The 24552-nt window shown below is 44.6% G+C and overlaps 1 protein-coding gene across 4 annotated transcripts in view; it reads left to right on the forward strand.

The window, feature by feature from the left end:
• The window catches only part of ZFHX3 (zinc finger homeobox 3), a 279630-nt gene that overhangs the window by 167545 nt on the left and 87533 nt on the right, over window positions 1-24552 (forward strand). The window lies entirely within an intron of this gene.

Here is a 24552-nt window from a genome sequence, read left to right on the forward strand (position 1 = left end):
TAAGCGTTGTGTTCTGGAAGGAACACGTAGGGATTGTTGCTTTTCTTTCTTCCTTTGGAACTTGGCAGCACTTTTCTTGAAGCAAGGCTCAGTCTTAGGGAAGTCGCAAGCTACTACCCAGGGAGCAGGCCGACAAAAGATACTCTCTTCTGAAAGTCCTCCGGTACATACTCTAGATTCAGTTTATTGGTTCAAGCCGACGTAGCAAATACTATATCATGTGTCCTGCTCAGTATTAAGAGTAGACAGTTTGTGGCCTCAAAGTCTGGTTTGTAAAAACAAAATTCAGAGAGGAATAAAACAAGTGCTTGTTATAAACATTTCAGTTGTATTTGAGAGCGATTCTTTCGTGGGTTTGTGCTGCTTGCTGCCTCAAGGCGTCGAGACCCGGTGGGAGCTCGCCTCGTGTCTACCTCCCCATTGTCTCCCTGCAGCCACCTTTTCCCCACCTCCCTCACACCCCCATGACTCCCCTTCATATTGGGACTTCGCTGGGTAGAATCACCTCCTCTTTCCGGTTTTTTCAGTCTTTCAGTCACTTGCACTCAACTTAGATGCACAAGACAGTCGCTTGCCTCTTGAGAAACAAAAAAAGCTTTCCTAGAAAAGCTTTCCTTTCATCCTAGGTCCCATGCTCCCTCTACGACAGAATCTTCCAGATTCTTGAGAGAACCCTCTGAACTGCTCACCCCTATTCCACATCTCAACCTTCTACAACCCATGTCCTCCTGTCCAAGCGACCCTTGGGAGGGCGCCGCTGACCTTCGATTGACACAGCCCAGGACCCGCTGGGCCTGACCGCTTCTTTCTGCGTTGTTAGAAATTGTTGCCCAGCCTCTTCGTGAAGCTCCCTTGCCTTCCCTTCCCTTCCCTTGGTTTGCAGGCATCTCCCCCTTGTCCTCTGGCTTCCTTTGACAGTTCTCCAAGCTTGTCCCTGGCTGCTGGTCCTCAGCCTGCCCCATGTGCCTGGGCACCTGGCACTGTGGCCTGGTTCTTGGCTCCCAGCCTCGTGAGCCTTGATGTCCTGGTGCTGCCAAATACTCTTCAACAGCTTCCTGGACACCACTGGTCCCACCTCCCAGATGCTGAGCTTCACAGACTTGTCATTGATCCCACCTCTTGGCCACCTTATTCATAGCTGTCTCTGCCACACTTCTTTATCCGTTTAACGGCAGCTTGTCTAACAGCCTGGCCAAGCCAGAGACTTGATGCCATTCCTGGTTCCTCTGTCTCTCGTAGCGCCTTCTTGGCCATCCAGCCATCATGGTTGTATGCAGTTTTAATCTTAACATAATCAAATTACACATTTTTATAATTTTTAAAGGCAAAGAGTTATGTAACCCTTATGAAGAATAGCATGGCCCTCTCCCATCCCCTTTTCCAGGGAAAGAGCTTTCAACTTGTAGATGTTTCTTTTGTTACTTATTTCCATGTTTCTCCTCATGCTTCTATGACTGTTTCTTGTTTTTAAGTTTTAGATGGTACCTCTTGGCTTTCTACCCAGGCAGATGAGGATTTCATCCATGTGCTGTTCCACAAACCCACCAGTGTACACACTTAGACCCATACCGCAACCACAAAGTCACACAGAGGGCACACGCCAGCGCCCGATGCCCCATACACACACATTCTCACATATGCACGCACGTGCACACACACACACTTTTTCTGCATCCCACATATTCCATCCACACCCACACAGCCCACAAGACACCATATCCACACATACATTGTATTCACACAACCGCACAAGACATACTGCACCCATCCACATGGATTTTCCCTACATATACTGCACCCCCCACATGCAGACATCACAAACACATATACTCAGTACCCCTACACACTCTGTACACACTGACACGCATCCCATACGCACCCTCACTCTACCCACAGATAGGCTCTGCCCGGAACACTCCCGCACCCCCCCCCCCCCCCGCCCCCCGCCCCGCACCACTTGAACTTGCTCCCACTCCCCAGGCCCCCTTCACCCTCATGCCTTCCTCCCTCCACCTTCCATTATGATTAAATAATAATTTGGGATTATATTAATATTCAGTGTTTTCATTATTATAACTATAAATATTAATCGCAGCTGAGCCATGTAGAGTTTTATAATTTCATTTACCTTCTTGTACAACCTATTGTCTTCTCTGGTTTTGTAGGTACCTATGATTAATTCATGGCGAACCTTACTCTGCCAGAAGTAGACGTATCCTAATCTCTAAATGCTCTGCTCTATCAGTTCTTCTGTCAGCTTCATTTCCTCCTCGAGGCATCCCTTCTAAGCCCTCCAGAGCTCTCTGCCCACCTGATCCTCTCCGGATCATCTGGCTGCTCCTTCGCTGCCTCCTCCTATAAATGGAACAGCGATTCCCAAATGATGGCATAGACCACAACTCAAGAATTTTTCTCCCTGCTACAGTGGTTGAGGTTTCGACAGTCCGTGTGAATCATTTGTTCAGGAAAGGGCTGTTGGGTACTTTCTGTCACTTGAAGGTCACTGCAAGACTGTCCCTTGCCGTGTGCTTTTCACATGCCTCTTCTGGTTAAAGTTGAAATGCCTTAATTGGCGGAGCTTCTGCTTTGCCTCGATCCCATCTGTCTGCATGGGGGCAGTCTCAGGAGTGAGGGATGGGGACGGGCCAGAGGCTGAGGCCATTGGGCTGTTGGGGAGCCTGGGCCCCATCCAGGGATTGTGGCCTCTGTTTGATCCGCTGCTCTGCATTAGTGCACTGTTAAGTCATTCTCTGAATTCTCGTTTTTCTACCAACACACCTAGACCTGTTTCTTGTTCAGGGTTTGTGCTTTGTTAGGGGTATTTTTTTTGCAAGGGGTTGGGGGACAGCTCTGCACACATCTTTTTTTTTTTGAGACGGAGTTTTGCTCTTGTTGCCCAGGCTGGAGTGCAATGGCGCGATCTCGGCTCACTGCAGCCTCCGCCTCCTGGGTTCAGGCAATTCTCCTGCCTCAGCCTCCTGAGTAGCTGGGATTACAGGCACGTGCCACCATGCCCAGCTGATTTTTTGTATTTTTAGTAGAGACAGGGTTTCACTATGTTGACCAGGATGGTCTCGATCTCTTGACCTCGTGATCCACCCACCTCGGCCTCCCAAAGTGCTGGGATTACAGGCGTGAGCCACCGCGCCTGGCCACATCTTTGTTTTAATTGTCTGTTAAAAGCTGGTCCATTTTACTCCTCAATTCTTTTCTTCACTCTGCTCAGAATTGCTTTTTTATGAATGAGGTGCCCCAAACTAAACAGTTTCCAGCTGCTGTTTCACCCAGAGTCTGTGGCCTGGAACGGGCAGTTCCGTTTTGGAATGTGGTACTTCGGTGGGTGCAGTATGGCCCCAGCCCCTTCGAGGTTCCTCTCATTTAGTGCATGCTATGGGTGTTTCCCCTTGAGAAGTGTATGCGCAGCCTCCATGGAGGCGATAGACTTCCCTTCCATATTTCAAGGTCCTTTTGGATTGGCTTTGACCTGCAGTCATGTTTTGGGTCTCTCCCCTATTCTCTCCCCACACTGCATCCCCGCCCTCCCCCCACAGGCTCCGGTTCAGTCCATATTCGACTGATGACAGAGGGACAAAGTATTCGGTATTATTCATATGGACATTAACAAGAACTTGGTTGTGTTTTAGGAATCACTTTAAGAAAACCCATCTTAGAATACATCCTCCCTCTCCCAGGGATTGGCTTTTCAAAACTTGCAAGGATGTCTTCGAGAGAAGGGACATGATGGACCTGGTAGAATTCAGATGTTTAAGATGGTCAGCTTTAAATTTTGTAAACATCGGCTTTATAGACTATTCTCAACTCTGTCCTCTTTAACACCAGGGTTGGGACATGATTTTTCAGCTAGAAATGTCATCCTGTGGCAGCAGGAGCATGAGAAAGTCTTGGAGCACCTTTTAGGCGCCACACCCACTCTGACCGGAAGCCTCCCCTCCGTGGCCGTGCTATCTGGAGTTGGCAGTTCCGGCTTCCTGTCATCATCCTGTTCAGGGATGACATTCCTTCTGCTTTCCCCTTCTCCTCTGTTGTCCACATGTCACAAAATATTACACAGAACCCTTCAGAACCAACTCCTTGTGCTTGCTGAGTGCTGGACCTCACCTCCTACCGGTATCTGGATATCTGCTGCTAAGGCAGGAGGGGTGAACTCAACAATAGCTTCTGCCCTGTGGTTCACAAAAATATTATCTATTCCCAGTTCACCCGTTCCTGGAGTCAGTTGCTTGCCAGTCAGTCCAGTTCGTCATGTAGCCTGCTAAGCCATGCAAACCTGTAGGTCTGGAGGAGAGAGTCAAGGTAGAAGAAATTGCAAAAGTTTCCTCCATCCCTTCAGAATTTTCTGGTAGCAGCCAGGATCTATATCTGCCAGGACTGGCCACGTAACTCCGTGAGAGGCCTCGTGGGTTAAAGTTGAAATGTCCGTTTTTTAAGGACATACGTACAAGTCCTGCCTTGCACCAGAGTGCAGAGCGTTGGCTGCCAGCTGTGTGCTAATAGTTAGGCTGCTGTACACGTGTGGCCCAGCTATGGTGGAACCCTGCCCTTAGGTCAGCGGGCAGGCCAAGTCCTGTGTTAAATTGTCTTTGGTTAGTGTGATGGTCTTCATTGTTACACATTCCCACCGTTACCCCACAACAGACACAAGCACGCATGCCCGGTGGGCCTTCCTGTTTTAAAAATGGCTTGGAAATATATCTCTCAAAGATGGTAACTAACCACATGAGATTCTTCTTCCAGCCCCCCACAATTTATTGGCTTGAGTGTTTTTCCTCAAGACCAGGTAGTCTCTGGAATTGGTTGGGATTTGGTCTCAGCATTTCTTTCTTTCCTTCTCTTCTCTTCTTTCTCTTCTCTTCTCTTCTTCCTTTCTCTCTCTCTCTCTTTCTTTCTCTCTTCCTTTCTTTTCTTTCTTTTTTTTTTTTTTTGGTGAGACAGAGTCTTTCTCTGTCACCCAGGCTGGAGTGCAGTGGTGTAATCTCGGCTCACTGCAATCTCTGTCACCTGAGTTCCAGCAATTCTCCTGCCTCAACCTCCTGAGTAGCTGGGATTACAGGTGCATACCACCATGCCCTGCTGATTTTTGTGTTTTTAATAGAGACAGGGTTTCTCCATGTTGGTCAGGCTGGCCTTGAACTCCTGACCTCAGGTGATGTGCCTGGTCTCGGCTTCCCAAAGTAAGCCACCATGCCGGGCCTGGTTTCATACTTACCTACCCACAGGTAAATGCTACTCCTTATCACTGGTCGATGCACTGGGCTAGAGCTCTGAGTTGCTGGCATCTGCTGTCTGCTTCCCTAGTTGACCAGAAGCTCTTGAAAAATGGAGAGCTCTCAGAGGTGGGTCATGTGTAGGATCAGCTTCCCTGTTTGCTTATTTAAAAGGCATTTCTGGCTCCTGGGTGAAACTTACTTAATTTTACTCTCTCAGTGCCCTGGGCTTTGAGAACACAGGCCCTTTGTGTTCTGCTTTTGGCCTTTCTCCTCCTCCTCCTCCTCCTGTTTTCTCTCTTACTCGCCTTGCCCTAATTACTTTCTCTTTCATGTAGACATAGACCTCCAAATTTCACACGCATGTCATTAAGTTCAACAATTCTTTATTGACAACCTATTACATATAAGACTTTTTATGAGCTGGAGAACACAGGTGATAGCTGATGTCTCCTCTGTGCTCTCAGTGTGGATACACTGATGAATAGACCAGCTCAGCCGTTGGAAGTAATTGGACCCGGACTCAGTTTACAGAGGGCACATGATCATTCAGAATGTAAGAGACTTGTTTTGCTTGGAGCAAAAAGCAGTAACCCCCTTTATTGATACATCTTTGGCATTCACAGTGCACAGAGAAGTGCACACAGCTTGCAAAGTGATAATGTGGTTGTGGTGACAGTCTTTACTGAAACACTCATTTGCTTCACTTGATAGATCATTTTTTAAACCAAGTTTCAGAGTGCTCTGCTTAACTTATACAGCCTAAGAGACCAAGAAAATATACTGTCTTCAGCTCTCTTACTTGGTTTTGTTTTTATTTTTCAAAGTCGACATAAGGCTGTCCTCTAAATATGAAGTACATCTTTTTTTTTTTTTGTAAATAGCTAAATTATATGCAATTTCAGTGTAATTTTTCTGTTGTCACTAAAATATGTTGAGGCCAGCTCTGAATTTCTGAAATATTGTTTCATAAAACCAGCACACCCATGCTCTTTGTTTTTTCTTTCTTACTATTCATCTTGTTGACCAGGCTTGGGGAATGTATAGGAACTCTTAAAGTATTTTTAACTGGAGAAGTTAAATTTAAAAATGCATCCAAACAAATTGGGGTGACTGAAATTTTAAGCGTTTATGGAGGCATGGAGAAAATATGACTTTATCTGTCTAAAGGACATTCCCTAATGAAGGACTCTTTGGACAGGGATTGTAAATTTCAGCGTGCTTTTTAGAAAGATGCTTTACAATGCAAGGGTAAAGAGAGGTCATTATGTATGAACATGAAAGGAGAACATAATGCTGCTAAATGAAAAATGGAGTTCACAGGATAACAAAGATTGATTCCTTTTTTTAAGCTTTTTTTTTTTCTTTTTGAGACGGAGTCTTACTCTGTTGCCCCAACTAGAGTGCAGTGGTACGATCTTGGCTCACTGCAGCCTCCATCTCCTGGGTCCAAGTGATTCTCCTGCATCAGCCTCCTGAGTAGCTGGGACTACAGGCACATGCCACCATGCCCGACTCATTTTTGTACTTTTAGTAGAGACAGGGTTTTAGGCTGGAGTGCTCCTGCCTCCCAGGTAGCTGGGATTACAGGCATACGCCACCAGGCCCAGCTAATTTTGTATTTTTAGTAGAGACAGAGTTTCTCCATGTTGGTCAGGCAGGTCTCGAACTCCAGACCTCAGGTGATCTGCCCACCTTGGCCTCCCAAGGTGCTGGGATTATAGGCATGAGCCACTGCGCCCGGCTGAGTATTTTTCTTACAGCTTTTAAAATAATCATTCAAGCAAGGAGTTAGTAACTCTTGTCTCTAGCTGTTTTGGGGGTGGGATCTATTTACATGGACTCTAACAGAATGTCCGATGTGTGGCAGGGGTTCAGATGGTGGTGGTGCTTGTTGGTAGGGATTTTAGCAAAATCACTAAGAAGCTGCTAAGAAGTAAGTTGTGGTTGTATTTCGTTCATGGAGATGCTTTTTATTTGCCAATACTCGTCGTTTGGTTACTCTGTGATTCTCCGGCATTTTGCATTTACACAGAGAGAACAGGAGAAGTTCTCAGTGTACACTATCTTGTTTTTCTGTTGGAACAGAGTTCTTGATTTGCCTTAATTAGTCCTCTAACAATCTACAAAGGTCAGTGCCAATTGCCTGTTCATTTACATTTGTAATTGTGATGGCTTCTGATTACATATTCCTTGTCTTAGTCCTTCTTAAGTACACTCTAGTGCATCCTCCTCCCTCCCTCACACACACACACACATACACACACACACACACCCCACACGCTGAGTGGTGTGAAGGCTGATGATCTGACTCCTCATACAAGAAACCTTGGTAGTGATGGCCCAGCCTTGCAGGAACATCACTTCAGTGTCTGTTCTGGAAAGCCATCTTGGAGAGGCTATTGCTTCTAAGCTAGGGATATAATGAAGCCAGAGTCAGGGAAATTACGTTGATACCAGGCAAGAAATCTGAGAGCCATTATCTAGGAGCCTTGTTGAACTGAGTAATTAGGGGCAATTAAACTTTTCTGCTTGCTCTCTGCAAAATATGCTAATGATCTGGTCTGCTGGAAGGTGGACATACGCAGTGCTGTTTCACTGCTGTCAGATGCCCATGGCCTGGAAGGTCCCTCTGGAGAGGGTGTGGCATCACCAGGATGGCCACATGGGCAGTGGGTCGAGCGTGCAGGTTCCCACCCAGCCCCCTGAGCCCTGTTTGTCTGTTCCAGGACTTGTACCTCTTTAGTGGTTATCGAGACCCGGCTGCAGTGGCCTGAGGTGCAGTGATTTGTATTCATTTGTTCTTTGATGTTCTAGATCCACCATTCATTTGTTGCATTATTTTTCTGAGATGATGAAGCTACCAGGGTTTTGTGTGTGTTCTTTCGGCATATGACACTGTGGCACTGGCTGTGCACTGCCCTTCTGGTCAGTGCTGTGCTTGGTCAAGGGCTCCAGGCCGTCTTCCATGCTGTCTTCATGGGTAGGTGGCAGTGCGTGCCCAGAGTCGCCCACTGGGAGAAGCAGTGATACCGTGGCCACTCACTGCTGGGGAGGGTTTCTTTTTGGCAGAGCAAAAAGAAAAAAAGAATAAAGAAAAAAAACATCCTGCTAGTGGTTCCTGGAATGAGGACAGTATATGGATGTGTTTGTGTGCAGGTTGAGGAGTGAGCATTGAAGGGGCAGGGGGTGGGGTTCCTCTGTGTAGGGATGGGAGCATGCCAGGGACCCCCACTGGCTCATCACAGCCCAGTGATATGGGAACCTCCAAGGGAGCCACAAGACATCATGTTGTGCCAAGTGTTATTTTTGTGAAACCTTTATTTCCAAACATCCCAAGTCACCTTCAAAAGGTATATCCAGGAAACTTGAAAATTTGAAACTACCCTACGATGAACGTGGGTAGCTAGCCAGTGAGTGTGGGTGTTTTTGCTGGGTTGGGAGCTGGGAGTTCTGTCCCTGGATTTCACTGGAGGGGAGAGACCTTCTAAAGCTGACAGCTGTAGCAGGAAGTGGCCGTCATGCTCTGCTGTCTCCTGCCATGTATGCAGACCCCTCCCACATGGATCCCCTATCCCAGTTCACACTTTCTCTCTTGCCTGAATGGAGTTTTCAAGAGAAATAACGATTTGTACCTCTACCGTCTTTAGGAATGTCCAAAGAATCCATTTCTAGGGCTACTTACATCCTGTATGAAACTTGTTCCCGACCTTGGTAGGGGCCAGGGAGGAAATAGAACATGCATCTCTCTCTCTGCGTACAGAAATAGCTCAAAGGCTTTTTCTGAGAGTCACAGATGTTAAGGAACCCCCTTCAAACTGTGACCCAATTATAAGAATTATGGTTCCAAATTATTTTTTTCAAACATCGACGAGCAGTGGAAAGTTTTGTGGCCTTGCAAATCAGTTCTAAGCACTTCCCTGGTTCCTGGGCTTTCAGATCCCCTGAGGGCCACAAGGAAGCTTCTCGAAATTCTCTATTAACGCTAAATAAAATTTTAAACCCAGTTTCTGCATCATACTAACCAGATTTAAAGTGCTTAATAGTGCCATGGGGCTCATGATTAACTTAGACTAGATTTCTGGAACAGTTCAGAAAGTTCTGCTGGACCATGCTCAGCTCCTCACTGGGTTTCCTCAGCCTTCTGGTAGACCCAGGCTAGATTTGGGCTACATTTGCCTTAATATTTTTTGGCTTGCGTTTTAGAGAAGTGTGGTTCCTGCCAGCCTGGGTGGGGTACAGCTTTTCTTGCCTGTCTGTCTCCCTGTTTCACAGTTTTTCTCAGTGTGGGAGAAAAGTCTTCAGATGAGCATTTAATTTTGCTTTTTGCCACTTATGTCTTATTCCATTAGCGCTTTCGAGGGACTTTGGAAGGACTTTGTAAAGATGTGTTTTTCAGAGTGGATGTTGAATGGCTTTTTATAGTTTTATGCCTCAAGACTGTCTTGAGACCTTTTACGTATGTGTTAATAAAAGGAGCCATTTATTGCTTTTAGAAGATCTTTGACCTCCGCTCTAATTAGAATATCAGAAACCAGACAGCGTATGATTTTCTTGGAACATGCCCATCTGTTGTTTCAACCCAAACTTTTATCCAAAATTGTCATATCATAAAGTCAAAAAAGAATGTCTGTATTTTTCACCTCCCATTTCCATAGCTTGGCTTAAACAGAAGAAATGTATTTTCTCACAGATCTGGAGGCTAGAGGTTCAAGATCCAAGTGCCGGCAGGTTTGGCTTGAGGCCTCACTGATGACGTGCAGAGAGTGTCCTTGGTCTGGTACACCCTCTCTGTGCAAGTCCCACGGTGTCTCTCTTTATGATGAGGATATACCAGATAGGGTTAGGGTCCACCCTAAAGGCCTCATATTAACCTAATCACCTCCTTAGAAGTCCTGTCTCCAGGCTGGGTGCCTGTAATCCCAGCACTTTGGGAGGCCAAGGCGGGCGGATTATGAGGTCAAGAGATCGAGACCATCCTGGCCAACATGGTAAAACCCCGTCTCTACCAAAAATACAAAAATTAGCTGGGCGTGGTAGCACATGCCTCTGTAGTCCCAGCTACTCAGGAGGCTGAGGCAGGAGAATTGCTTGAATCCAGCAGCTGGAGGTTGCAATGAGCACAGATCGTGCCACCGCACTCCAGCATGGACAACAGAGTGAGACTCCTCCCAAAAAAAAGGAAAAGGAAACCCCTCTCTGGTGCCCACTGGTGCTTTCAGACACTAAGCAGATCTCACTGGGCTCATGCATAGTGTGTGGTGGCCCTGGTGTTTGTGCTTTGGTTGGGGTAGATGCTTCCTAGAGCCTTATACTTTTGTATGACCCATTAGGGAATAGAATTCAATATGGTGCCAGTTGATTGACTAGACTTCCATTCAAAGGGTTTCAATTGCTGGAAGTACCTGGAGGACTTTTTATTCCTTGGTTTTTTTCTTACCCTGTATCATACACTCCAGGCTGGACATGATCTAAAGATCCCAGAGTGTACACTTTTACCCTGGGTAGCTTTCATTCGTGCCTGTCCTTCACTTGTGCCTCCAGGGCAAGTCATCCTGCTTCCCATGGCTGGTCTTTCCCAGATCAAACCTGTGATGTGAGCGCTGAGGGCAGCCTACACAGGGCCGTTCCCATCCTGCACCAGCATAAAGCAGAGGCAAACTCGGGCCTTTCCTGGCAATCCTGGATGTCTCAGGTCGCTAGGTTTCCATTGCACCAACCCGTCTGTCTTAGTGCCATGTGAGTGGCTGCTGTATTGGATGTGCAGACAGAAGCCGTTTCCTTACCTGCAGAAAGCTCCTGAGGACAGGGCTGCTGTAGACAGCAGCAGAGTAGGGACTTGGCCCGCAGGCCCAGGGCCCAGGGCTGTGCTCTTCCTACTGCGTCTCATCTCCTTGCTGTGTCTCATCTGCTTGCTGACAAACGCTTCCACGGGACAAGTAGCACTTTGCCCCAGGGATGGGATTCTTTGTGTCTAGAAAACAATGTGATCACTTGCTGGATTCTCTCCAGAATAAAAATGAAGAAATCCTAAGACTGAGGTGAAGAAGGAGGCAGCAGTTATCCGTGACTCTGTGTACTCCAGAGGGCACGCCGCAGGTTGCTCTGAGAAGTGGAAACGGTTTGCATGGTTTTCCTACCGTCCAAAGCCCTTTGTGATTTTCTTGTGTGAGTCCATTTCAGAAGCATTGAGAAACCCCACGGCATGGGGAGGGCAGCCCTGATCTGCTTAGCCCTGACCGGGGTCCTCACTGGAGTGGTTTCCAGCCTGTCACTAGCCCTAGCACTTGTGAAGTGCGTGTGTGATGAGGACATGGCCTCTCCACCCATTATGCAGCCTTGAACAGAGCCCACTTTATTTTGTTTTTAGGTGAAGCCTTGCACTGTCTCCGGGGCTGGAGTGTAGTGGCATGATCTCGGCTCACTGCAACCCCTGCCTCCTGGTTCAAGCGATTCTTCTGCCTCAGCCTCCCAAGTAGCAGGGATTACAGGCACCCACCATTGCCCCCAGCTAATTTTTTCTATTTTTAGTAGAGATGGGGTTTCACTATGTTGGCTAGGCTGGTCTCAAACTCTTGACCTCATGATCTGCCCACCTCAGCCTTCCAAAGTCCTAGGATTATAGGTGTGAGTCACCGCGTCCAACCAAGCCATGTTTTTATGGCAATAACTGGGATTTTGTAGTAGGTATCAGCTGGACTTTTGGTTGGCGCTTTTTTTTTTGGTAGAGACAGGTTCCCTGCACAGGCTGGAGAGCAGTGGCGCAATCATGGCTCACTGAAGCCTCCATCTTCTGAGCTCAAGCGATCCTCCTGCCTCAGTCTTCAAGTAGCGTAAGCATGCACCACTGCACCTGGCTAATTTTTTTTATTTGTAGAGACAGGGTCTCGCTATGTTGCCAGGGCTGCTCTTGAACTCCTGGCCTCAAGTGATCCTCCTGCCTTAGCCTCCCAAAGTTGTGACATGGTCTGTTCAGGTTTATAAGTCCATTATAATTCAGGTGTGAGTTGCCTCTTTCACGACTCAACCCATGGCCCCCAGTTAAGGGGGCCTCTTCGGGCAGGGAAGAGAGGTGCCATGTCTCCAGCAAAGTTAACTATAGGGCTCACTGCAAGGAGGAGGGGTTTGAATTGACCTGAGCTTTGAGGAAACTATCCACATGCTTGTCTGGGGTCAGCATAGCTCTTTGGGGCTCCCTATTTTAGCCCAAGGATCAGAAGTTTTTTTTTTTTTTTTTTTTTTCCCCTAAAAACTCAATCCTTTCCTAGTGACTCATTGCCCGAGTTTGAAACACAGGAAGGACTTTTGTCCTTTTAACTTGAGGACGAGTCATCTCTACTACAACATAAACATCAGACACGAAGAAGAGAAGCTAGCTGTGGTCAGGGTGTGTGCTATGATGACTAAGGCAAACTGAGATTTTCCTCCTATGCTGGACCCTGTGATGGGTGGTCACTTTCCACAGACCGTCTTCATATAGAAGACCATGGTGTTTATTTCCACAATAAAAATTTGATCTCACTGTTAGATATTGTACCGACAATGACAACAAAATACCTACACAATGCCTTAACATCTTTGTTCTCTTGGTGGCCCCAGTGCCGCGTGTCCAGAGGTCATTATCCCATTCTTGAGGGCTCACAACGTACTTCTGATTTCCGTGTCTAACTGGCCTTTGACAGACAGGCCTGATCGAATTCTGCAGCCATTGGATTCTTTGCGGACCTGTGCCCAGACCCTGGGCAGATCTGAAGACTTCCTTAGAACACATAAGACCGGGGAGATTTGTGCCATACTGGGCTTTTTTCTCTGGGCTCTTTAGTCAGGAATGTAGACGGATTTTTTTATTTTGGTAGATGATGTGCAGGAACAGGGGTTCCAGTTATTTCTGTAAGGCATTATTACAGGGCTAACTGGGAAATAGTGGTTCTTTTTCAATAGCTATTTTGGAATCACCCCTGTTTCTCCCCCCTCAAGTCCCTGTGCCTTTGAGATTGTCAGGCTCACTTTGAAAGACCCCCAGAGGGAAGGATGTTGGCATATATCATAGATATCTGGAAAAAATGTTGCAACCACACCTGGCTGCCGTGTGTGAGGACAAATTTAATTTATTTTAAAAATCTGGCCACAGGCGGCCTTTTCTGTTTGTTTCTTTAGGGGGGAAAAAAATTGAAAAGCAGCAGCAAGCTATGGTTCACATTTGTTTTCCTCCAGATTGGACCAGCCAGCAGAAGCGAGATTATCTCTAAAGGATATGAAAGGTTTAATCATTTTAATTTTGTTTTTATTAAAGTTTATCATAACTTTTTTTTCCAACATGCCCGGGTAGAACAGAAGGAGAGAAGAGGAGGTAATATAAATATACAGAAACCCCCAAGCATTTGGTTAATAAAACTTTCCAACAGGCGATGCCTGGTGGGAAGGAAGTGGTTGGATGGCTGGGGATGGCGGGCCAACGGGGGAAAGGCTGTGAGTGCACTGAATCATGGACAGCATCTTACAAACTTCCTGTCCAGTTCCAGCAGACACTTGTGGGAGCTCGGAACTTTCATGAAACTGAATGAGAAGAAGCCCTGATTGTGGGCTCATTCCATCATGATTCTTAAGCAAGACTGGATCCCCGAGCCATTTGTAGCTGAAGAAGCCTGAATTTACAGAGAACAATAAAATTTGCTTCTGTGAGATTCTTCCACCCCTACCATCTCAGTGAAATATTTTAACTCAGATATTTTGAAAACTTGCTTTAGGCCAAAACCTCTGAAGTTGCATGCGTGCACGTGTTTTTTATGATGCAGCGAAGTTGAGATAAAAATAGCCTTTAGTTTTTGGATTGAAAAACTATCCTATAAATTGTGGTGAAACTGAGTAACTAGGATGCTAGATTAACAGGATTTTTGGCTCCTTTTCCCTTTAGGACAGAAAAATAAGCTCATTTTAAGTTTAACTCCATTGTCAAAAATTACCTGGGCGTAGACTGGACTTATCACAGGTGTTCAGTTCAGTCTCCACTCCCTTCCAGGGCTGTGAAATGCTGCAAAGGCGTGACTATTTGGAATTCCAGCTCTGGAACCAGGCAGGATGTTGCATCACCTGATAATGATGAAATTATCTTTACCATTATGTTCTTACAAAGGCTGGAAATTTGACTTGCACATTTTAGACATCGTTTTAAGCAGCAGGATTAAAGGACTGTCATCTCGTTAAAACTGACGTAACCTGGCAGTTCAGTTAACCCTATACCATTCTTTAAGTTTTTGGCTGCATTAGCGCATACAGTAATTTCTACGCCACTTTTATGGGTGGAATGGTTTGTTCATCAAGCAGAAGCAGCTCTTCTAGTGAAAGCTGCAACTCCAGTTCCTTAAACTAAGTAGAAACTGCACTGAGGCTTTGCCTTTGTTGGGCGAGCGATGACCTGGCCTCTGGCAGGCTGTGTAGACAGTCACATGTTCCATGAAGTTTCCCTTAGGGATTCCTGGGGCATCTGGGCTGTGCATCGTAGCACAGAGGGCTTCCAAGAGGAGCTGTGTTGGATCTGCAGCCTCCCTGCAGGACTGGGTTCACAACCAAGCCAGGTCTCCCCATTGAGAAAGGGACCCAGAGCCGAATGGCTGCCTGCAGTCTGCAGGGATCTGCCATGTTCATTTAGCTGTGTTCCAGGTGGAAGAGTGGCCAGGCCACCTTACTGGCCTGTTAGTTTGGAATTCATCTACAGGAGTTACCTGAGCCAGTGCGGGGCAGTTTGCTTGGTTACTCTCAGCTAGAGTTGTATGAACACTAAAAAGAAACAAGCAACTGGCCCATACCATTCTCTGTGCGCATCTTGATGGGAGCCCGGTATCAACAGGTTAGGCAGCCCCCTTAAGAGGGAGAGAGACCTGACAGCTCTCCTGTCCAGGACTTCCATCCCACGTTGGACTGGACAACCCCAGCAGTTGTGGTGTATAGGTCTTGGTCCCTGATTTTGAAGCCGTATCACAGGTTATGAAGATAGCAGAAGGCAGGGAAACAAAAAAGCCTTCTTTTGTTTCACACAACTTGGCTATAGATCACAAAAACCCTCCAAAAGTGGCTTAAATGAGTTAGGATGGCATGGTCTGGTGGCTTATGCCTATAGTGTCAGCTCTTTGGGAGGCCGAGGCAGGAGGAGCCCTTGAGCCCAGGAGTTTGGGTTCAGCCTGGGCAACACAGTGAGACCCTGTCTCAATAAAAAAGAGTTAGAGGTTTCATTTTTCCTTCTATAAGCAGCCTTGGGAGAAGGGCAGTCAGGTGCAGAAGGGAAGGTTCCACTGAGTCAGCAGACACCCACTTTCCATCTGTCTTTCCATGGAGCCATTCTTACCAAGCACTTGTTGCCTGCTCATAATCTCAAGATGGCTTCTCCGTCTGAGCTCCAGGCAGGAGGACATGGGTCGGTGAGAGCGCATGTGCCACTGGAGGCTGCCTCTTTAAAGTTTCACCTGAAGCCCCGCCTGCTTAATTTCTCTGATATCTCATTGGCTGGGACTGTGTCATAAGACTGCCCTCCGGCACGGCAGACACAGTTTTTGGCCAAGGATACTGTGCTTCGAAAAAAGTGATCATTCTGTTAGCAAGGAAGTATGCTTATTATGAAGGCAATTAGAAATGTCATCCATATGTCTTTTAAAAGATAACAAGAAGATTAAGTAAACTGTGTTATGATTTTGTGGTGGAAATCTGTGTGGCCATTAAGAATAATGTTCTCCATTAATATTTAAGGATATGGAAGCAAGCTCCTAGACTGAGGGGAAGGTAGCAAGGCCCCAAACCACATATAATTGTCACAATTTTCTTAAAAATATCTATATGTAGACTGAGATGCCAGTTCTGATTATGGACAGTTTTTATTGTCTTCATTCTTTTTCTGTTTTTAAGATTTTTGACAATAGGCACTTAGGCTTTTATGATCAGAAAAAAATTGGCGAACTTGAAGTGTAAGGAGTAGAGAAACTGGTAATTACTACCTCGTATATGAGCCTATACTTGATGGAAAAAATAAAATGAGTAATAAAGGAGACAATCTATAAACATGTAGGGATAATGGAATGATCACCAGCAACTCAGGTGGTACAGATTCATCAAGAACAAATCTCATCATACTAATAGGATAAAATAAAAGAACGTATGTGAATTCTCATTGAAAAGGGAAGTCGTACAAATGCAAACTGATATTCTGGGTCCTCTAAATGTACAGCAGAAACACTCGCCATTTTCTCCAAGCATGCTTTTGAGGTCATTCAGAGGCATTCTTTTCCCTTCATTCTTACATTGGAAGCACTGGGGCATGTTGAGCTTTGCAGCTGTTTATTAAACATCTGTTAGTTGTAAATACGGGTTGCTGTGAGGGAATATAAAAGAACAGAATAAATGAGCCCAGTCTATGCTCTTTTGGGAGGATGTGAAAAATACACCCACTGAAGGTTAACAGGGTTCAAGATGATCTGTGTTAAGTACCGGAGAGCGGAACAGGAAGTAAATAATCTGGGCTTTCAAGGGTGTGGAATTCCTGGGCTGAATGATGGGGAAGCTCGAAGGAGAGGGTTGGGCTGAACCTGGAAAGACAGATGCATAGAGACAGAAAGAGGGAGGGGATCCTGGGCGCTTGTGGGAGCTCAGGACTCTGGTCGGGGGCCAATGAGCAGGCCATTCTGCCTAAAAGAGAGGATCCTGGGCATAGCCAAAAACTGCGATCCCATTTTCTTTCATCTTTGGGAAGTCTAGTTTCGACCATCTCTCCCCCAGACCCTGACCATCTTTTGAAAGGTGGTAGGATTACAAGTGTGAATAATATAGATTTATTTAAAGCAAATATGGCAGGGGTGGGGGGCACCAAGATGGCTGAGAGAAGCCAGCACCCGAATGCAGCTCCCAGCGAATGAGACGCAGAGGGCTAGAGGACTTCACGATTCCAAACAAGGTGCCAGGTTTGTTTCTGTTGGACTGATAGGGCATTGAAAACAGGCTTAGGGAAGGAACCGCAGGGCGAGCCGCCCAGAGGGGCAAACCAAGGTGTGGGGGTGTGTGTCCCCACCTGAAACGTGCAGCTGGCTCGGAGGGCCGGGGGACTTCACCCCCTCAGTGCTCCGATTTGGATCCTGTGCTTACCTCATCCCTCCTGCAACCCACAGTCAATGAGAGCCCTGCCAGACTGAGGGGCACTGTGGGTAGTCATGCAAATCTGAGCAGCGGCTCCCGCCAGGTGTGGCAAGTTGTCACACGGACCTGGGTGAAAATTTGGACTAACGCCAGCAGGACAGACTGTCCCACAGAGGGAGGCAGAGTTGAAAGCAGGGAAACAGACCATAAGGCCTGGAAGGCCCCAACTTCACAGAATTGAAATTGAAGCCCTCGCTAGAGAGCTAGGCAGCAAATACACCAGTTTGACCCCAACCAGGAAGATCCAGTTCAGGGAAGAAGAGACACTATTGGGAAGGTGGGGCCAATCTCACCTGCAAACAAACCCCAGGGATGGACCACCCACCCAACAACCTGACTGAACCCGAGAGAGCCCAGCAACGCCCTCTACAGGCCAAAAAAGATACAGCTCCAATCTCAACAAAAAGGATGTCCACTCCTCCCGAAATCACCAATTTCAAAGATCAAAGAGAGACAAATTCACAAAGATGGGAAAAAAAACAGCGTGAAAAGGATGAAACCATGAAAGAACAGAACACCTTTTCTCCTCTCAGTGATCACAACTCCTCACCATCAAGGGAACAAAAAGGAATGAATTTGGCGAATTAACAGAAGCAGGCTTCAGAAGGGTGGGTAATAACAAACTTCTCTGAGTTAAAAGATCATGTTCTAACCCAATGCAAAGAAACTAAGAACTTGAAAAAAGATTAGATGAAATGTTAACTAGAATAACCAGCTTCGAGAAGAACATAAATGACTTGATGGAGCTGAAAAACACAGCACCAGAACTTCTTGAGGCATATGTAAGTTTCAACAGCTGAATCCATCAAGCAGAAGAAAGGATATCAGAGATAGAAGAGCAAATCAATGAAATAAAATGAGAAGGCAAGATTAGAGAAAAAAGAGTGAAAAAAAATAAAGCCTCCAAGAAATATGGGATTATGTGAAAAAATCCTAACCTACACTTGATCAGCACACCTGAATGTGACAGGGAGAATGAAATCCAAGTTGAAAAATACTCTTCAAGATATTATCCAAGAGAATATCCCCAACTTAACAAGGCAGGCCAACATTCAAATCCAGGAAATACAGAGAATACCACAAAGATACTCCTCAAGAAGAGCAACCCCAAGGCATATAATTATCAGATTCACCAGGGTTGAAATGAAGGAAAAAATCCTAAGAGCAGCCAGAGAGTCGAGTCACCCACAAAGGAAAGACCATCAGATTCACAGCAGATCTCTCAGCAGAAACCCTACAAGCTAGAAGGGAGTGGAGGGTCAATATTCAACATCCTTAAAGAAAAGAACTTTCAACCCAGAATTTCGTATCTGACCAAACTAAGCTTCATAAGTGAAGGAGAAATAAATCCTTTATAGACAAGCAATTGCTGAGAGATTTCATCACTACAAGACCTGCCTTACGAGAGCTACTGAAGGAAGCACTGAACAGGGAAAGGAACAGCCACTACCAGCCACTGCAAAAATATACCAAAAGGTAAAGAACAACGACACAATGAAGAGACCATGTCAACTAACAGGCAAAACAGCCAGTAACAAAATGGCAGGATGAGATTCAAACATAACAATATTAACATTGAATGTAAATGGCCTAAACAACCCAATCAAAAGACACAGACTGACAAACTGGATAAAAATTCAAGACCCATCACTGTGCTATATTCAGGAGATCCATCTCAACATGCAAAGACTCACATAGACTCAAAATAAAGGGATGGAAAATTTACCAAGCAAATGGAGAGAAAAAAAAAAAAGGCAGGGGTAGCAATCCTAATCTCTGATAAAACGAACTTAAACCAACAAAGATCAAAAGAGACAAAGAAGGGCATTACATAATGGTAAAAGGATCAATGCAACAAGAAGAGCTAACTATCCTAAATATATGTAAACCCATTGCAGGAGCACCCAGATACATAAAGCAAGTCCTTAATGACCTACAAAGAGACTTAGACTCCCACACAATAATAGTCGGAGACTTTAACACTCCACTGACGATATTGGACAGATGAATGAGACAGAAAGTCAAGAAGGATATACAGGACTTGAATGCAGATCTGGACCAAGCAGACCTAATAGACATTTACAGGACACTCCACCCCAAATCCACAGAATACACATTCTTCTCAGCACCACATTGCACTTACTCCAAAACTGACCACATAATTGGAAGTGAATCACTCCTCAGCAAATGCAAAGAACAGAAATCATAACAAACAGTCTCTCAGACTACAGCCCAATCAAATTAGACCTCAGCTTAAGAAAAACACTCAAAACCTCACAATCACATGGAAACTGAACAACTTGCTCCTGAATATGAATGGATAAACAATGAAATGAAGGCAGAAATAAAAATGAACGAACAAGAACGAAGACACAACTTACCAGATCCTATGGGACACATTTAAAGCAGTGTCTAGAGGGAAATTTATAGCAATAAATACCAATATGAAAAACAGAAGGAAAGATCTAAAATCAACACCCTATTGTCAAAATTGAAAGAGCTAGAGGAGCAAGATCAAAAAGACTCAAAAGCAAGCAGAAGACAAGAAATAACTAAGATCAGAGCAGAACCGAAGGAGATAGAGACACAAAAAAAAACCCTTCAAAAAATCAATAAATCCAGAAGCTGCTTTTTGAAAAGATCAACAAAAAATAGACTGCTAGCCACACTAATAAAAAAGAAAAGACAGAAGAATCGAATAGATGCAATAAAAAACGATAAAGGGGAGATCACCACTGATTCCTCGGAAATACAAACTACCATCTGAGATTACTACAAACACCTCTATGCACATAAACCAGTAAATCTGGAAGAAATGGTTAAATTCCTGGACACTTGCACACTCTCAAGACTAAGCCAAGAAGAAGTTGAAACCCTGAATGGACCAATAACAAGGTCTGAAGTTGAGGCAGCAATTAATAGCCTACCAACCAAAAAAGTCCAGGTCCAGACAGGTTTGCAGCCAAATTCTATCAGACATACAAACAGGAGCTGGTACCACTCCTGTTGAAATTATTCCAAACAATACAAAAAAAAAAAAAAAAAGGGAATCCTCCCTCACTCTTTCTTTGAGACCAACATCATCCTGCTACCAAAATCTGGCAGAGACACCACTAAAAAAGAAAACTACAGGCCAATATTCATGATGAACATTGATGCAAAAATCTTCACTAAAATACTGGCAAACCGAATCCAACAGCACATCAAAAACTTGTCCACCACAATCAAATAGGCTTCATCCCAGGGATGCAAGGCTGGTTCAACATACGCAAATCTATAAACATGATTGACCACATAAACAGAACCATAGACAAAAACCACATGATTATCTCAAGAGATGCAGAGAAGGCCTTTGACAAAATTCAACTGCTCTTTATGCTAAAAACTCTCAGTAAAGTAGGTATCAATGGAACATATCTCAAAACAATAAAAGCTATTTACGACAAACCCACAGCCAATATCATACTGAATGGGCAAAAACTAGAAGCATTCCCTTTGAAATGTGGCACTAGACAAGGATGCCCTCTCTCACCACTCCTATTCAATATAGTATTGGAAGTTCTAACCAGAGCAATGAGGCAAGAAAAAGAAATAAAGGGCATTCAATTAGGAAAAGAAGAAATCAAATTGTCCCTATTTGCAGATTACATGATCGTATATTTAGAAGACCCCATCGTTTCAGCTGAAAACCTCCTTAAGCTGATAAGCAATGTCCGCAAAAAACTCAGGATACAAAAATCAATGTGCAGAAATCGCAAGCATTCCTATACACCGATAACAAGCAGAGAACCAAATCATGAGTGAACTCCCATTTACGATTGCTACAAAGAGAATAAAATAACTAGGAATACAAATGACAAAGGACATAAAAGATCTCTTCAAGGAGAACTACAAACCAATGTCCAGGGAGGTAACAGAAGACACAAACAGATGGAAAAACATTCCATGCCCATGGTTAGGAAGAATCAATATTGTGAAAATGGCCATACTGCCCAAAGTAATTTATAGATTCAGTGCTGTCCCGATCAAGCTACCATTGACCTTCTTCACACAATTGGAAAAAAAACACCTTAAACTTCATTTGGAACCAAAAGAGAGCCCGCATAGCCAAGACAGTCCTAAGCAAAAAGAACAAAGCTGGAGCATCATGCCACCTGACTTCAAACTATACTACGATGCTACGGTAATCAAAACAGCATGGTACTGGTACCAAAACAGAAATATAGACCAGTGGAACAGAACAGAGTCCTCAGAAGTAATGCCACACATCTACAACCATCTGATCTTTGACAAACCAGACAAAAACAAGCAGTGGGGAAAGGATTCCCTTTTTAATAAATGGTGTTGGGAAGACTGGCTAGCCATATGCAGGAAGCTGAAATGGGACCCATTCCTGACACCTTGTACAAAAATTAACTCCAGGTGGATTAAAGACTTAAACATAAGACCCAGCACCATAAAAACCCTAGAAGAAAACCTAGGCAACACTATTCAGGACATAGGCATAGGCAAGGACTTCATGACTAAAACACCAAAAGCAATGGTAACAAAAGCCAAAATAGACCAATAGTACCTGGTTAAACTTAAGAGCTTCTGCACAGCAAAAGAAACAATCATTAGAGTAGACTGGCAACCAACAGAATGGAAAAAAATTTTTGCAATCCACTCATCTGACAAAGTGCTAATAACCAGAATCTACAAAGAACTAAAGCAGATTTACCAGAAAAAAACAAACCCATTCAAAAGTGGGCGAAGGATATGAACAGATACGTTTCAAAAGAAGACAAATATGTGGTCAATAAACATATGAAAAAATGCTCATCATCATTGGTCATTAGAGAAATGCAAACAAAACCACACTGAGATACCATCTCATGCCAGTTAGAATGGCGATCATTGAAAAACCTGGAGACAACTGATGCTGGAGAGGATGTGGAGAAATAGGAACACTTTTACACTGTTGGTGGGAGTGTAAATTAGTTCAACCATTGTGGAAGACAGTGTGGCGATTCCTCAAGGATCTAGAAATAGAAAGTCCATTTGACCCAGCAATCCTGTTACTGGGTATATACCCAGAGGATTATAAATCGTTCTGTCGTAAAGACACGTGCATACATATGTTCATTGCGGCGCTGTTTACGATAGGAAAGACCTGGAACCAACTCAAATGCACATCAATGATAGACTGAACAAAAAAGATGTGGCACATATACATCATGGAGTACTATGCAGCCATAAAAAAACTATGAATTTGTGTCCTTTGTAGAGATGTGGATGAATCTGGAAACCATTGTTCTCAGCAAACTGACAAAAGAACAGAAAACCAAACATGGCATGGTTTCACTCCCAGGCAGGTGATGAACAGTGAGAACACTTGGGCATGGGGAATGGAACAACACTAACGGGGCTAGGTGGGGGCGTGGAGGGAGGGGAGGGGAGGGACTGCAAGTGGGGGCAGGGAGGATGGGGAGGGATAACACTGGGAGAAATGCCTGCTGGAGGTAATGGTGGTGGGGGTCGGTGGGGAGATGAAGACAGCAAACTGTCATGGCATGTATGTACCTATGCAGCAATCCTGCAGGATGCAGGACGTGCACATGTACTCCAGAGCCCAAATACAATTAAAGAAAAAGAAAAATACTTGGCCGGGCATGGTGGCTCATGCCTGTAATCCCAGTACTTTGGGAGGCCAACACAGGCAGGTCACTGGAGGTCAGGAGTTTGAGATGAGCCTAGCCAGCATAGTGAAACCCCTCTCTACTAAAAACACAAAAAATTAGCCAGGCATGGTGGCTGGCACATGCCTGTAGTCTCAGCTGCGTGGGAGGCTGAGGCACAATAATTGGTTGAACCTGGGAGGCAGAGGTTCATTGAACTGAGATCACCCCACTGCACCCCAGCCTGGGAGAAGAGTGAGACTCCGTCTCAAAAAAAAATAATAATAAAAAAATAAGCATGAAGACTATTTTTCTCATAATCTCCTAAACAGATTCAGAACCTAGAGAGTACTTTTACATGTGGAATTCTGACTAAAAAGAAAGCCTTAAAGGTGAGAATAATATGTTGATTTGGGGCTGTTTGTGTTGAGGGGAACTGTAAGAGCTGATAGGAACTCTGTTTTCATTGAACATTTTCCTTAATGTGGAAACAATAAGTAGTAAATGAAAGTTGCGTACAGTCTGAAGTATGCACAATATGTATAATTGCAACTACTTAATACAAAATTATATAATTGGACTGGGGGTGTTAGGAATCTGATTTTAATTTCAATTTGTAATTCCTTTACAACTTTTTAAAATTTTGGCCAGGTGCAGTGGTTCACACCTGTAATCCCAACACTTTGGGAGGCCGGATCACTTGAGGTCAGGAGTTCATAACCAGCCTAGCCAACATGGTGAAATCCCGTCTCTACTAAAAGTATATTTAAAAAAATTAGCGAGGCATGGTGGCAGGCACCTGTGATCCTAGCTACTTGGGAGGCTGAGGCAGGAGAATCGCTTGAACCTGGGGGAGGTGGAGGCTGCGGTGAGCCGAGATTGTGCCATTGCACTCCAGGCTGGGTGCCAAGAGCAAAACTGTGTGAAAAAAAAATTTAACTTTGATATAATTTTAGACTTACAGAAAACTAATATACTTTACATAGTAAGAACATTCTCTTATATCTTTACCTGTATTCCCCAAATGTTAGCATTTTACCACATTTCCTTTTTTCTCTTCTCTCTCACATTCACACTCTTACTCTCTCCATAAGTATGGAGAATAAATAGAAATAGACACGTTGGTGGTTTTTTTTTTTTTTTTTTTTGGAACCATTTCAGAGTAAATTTCAGACACGATGCCCCTTGATATCGAAAGAAGTTGCTGTGTATTTCCTAAAAACAAAGATATTTTACATAACCACAGAATAATGATCAAAATCAGAGAACTAACCTCACTATAAAGCTATTAGGTTATTATAGTTCTTACTCCAAATTTTCTAATAATATCTTTTATATGAAAAGAACATCTTAGATTATAAGCTATATTCAGCTGTTCTCTTTCATATTCTTTACTCTTTCTTTTTTTCTTTTTAAAGGCTGGGTGTAGCTCTATCACCCAGGCTAGAGTGCAGTGGTGAGATCTTGGCACTGCCACCTCCACCTCCCAGGCT

This window comes from Sapajus apella, unplaced genomic scaffold, assembly GCF_009761245.1.
Source record: "Sapajus apella isolate SASKATOON/1434 unplaced genomic scaffold, GSC_monkey_1.0 scaffold15, whole genome shotgun sequence".
NCBI lineage: Eukaryota > Metazoa > Chordata > Mammalia > Primates > Cebidae > Sapajus > Sapajus apella.